Below are 1,404 nucleotides of genomic sequence, written 5' to 3' on the forward strand. Positions count from 1 at the left end.
TTGTAATCAGTTTTATTGTGTACCTTAGTATGGTTTACTGTGCATTAGTAGCTTACATTACATTTTAATCATCTTCTTTAACAAAGTTGTCTTGGAAAAGTAAGCAGGTCCACATCTTACATTTATTTTAAGTTCTACTACTACCCATACCTCCCACATTCCATTCTCACAGTTTATTTATTTTCTTTACCACAGCGGCTGTAATAAAGTGATTTAAAAAGTTATTACAAATTTCATTTAGAAAGCCGGTTTGTTTGTCACCAGTGTGACACCAATGCCCAGCTGGCCCCTAGGATCTACTGTAGTTGCAGATAAATTACTAACAGTTATATTAGATGGGAGGGACCCACCTCAGGGCGCTGCACAGGGGCCTTCACCAAGCTAGGTACGCCACAGCTTTATTGTGCTTGCTTCATTGGAATAAATAGTAATGGATAACATGTCCATGGATAGAAGTTAAAGTAGATGCAAATAGACAGATTTGCTAATAAACAGTATAATACTACAGCTTTCACTAAAAGTTGAGGTGTACATTGCCACTTTGGATTGACATCATGATCTGAAGTCAGACCAACTCAGACTTGGCAGACCAGCCCTGAGTTTCCAATTTAGAAATCTTACTGAAGGAGGCATTCCAGTCGAAAATTCTGACTGCCCACTTCAAAAGGCATGCAGAAGAAGTCCCAGCTTTCTGGATCTGTTGCATCCTGCTAGGTAGCCTATAGATATCTTGTTTTGTTACCAGATCAGGAGCCTTTTCAAAGCCCAAAGAACCATTTTCACATGCAAAGGACCCTTTCCAGAATTAACTAGGCAATAAGAAACCGCACAACCATTAAAGAACTATTATTTTTAAGAGTGAGGCATGGGTTCAATCCTGCCCTGCAGAAGACATTTGTAACGGTTTATTGATAACTTTGCACACGTTCTATCTAAATAGGAATGGGCATGTATATGCATATGCTCTACTACTGACTGGCATCCCATCCATGACTGGCTCCTGCCTTGCAGCCAATATTACCAGAACAGGCCCAGCAATGGAAACAACAATCACAAAATGCAGGGATTGATGGTTAGATGTTAATCCAAATGAAGGATTAGTTGGTGCAACCTGATTATCAGAAAACGTGCTTAGCTTTCCTTAACTTATCAAATTACATATAATTATTCTATGCAACATTATGTGCACCGCTGCTTGTTTTTCATAATTGCAGCCTTAAAATGTAATCACATAGTCCTTTATTAGTAATGGTTATACATCATTTTGAGTGGCAAAGTGGTTTACGTTTTGAAAGTAAATAATTGATAATTATTTGGTTGGGAGAGTTTTTTATGGTGTGCTGAATCCACCCATTCTGTATACCACAATATGTGACGCTTGGTAGTGACCTTAATTTTTCCTTG

This window comes from Erpetoichthys calabaricus, chromosome 11 (genome assembly GCF_900747795.2).
Source record: "Erpetoichthys calabaricus chromosome 11, fErpCal1.3, whole genome shotgun sequence".
In the NCBI taxonomy this organism is placed as follows: domain Eukaryota; kingdom Metazoa; phylum Chordata; class Cladistia; order Polypteriformes; family Polypteridae; genus Erpetoichthys; species Erpetoichthys calabaricus.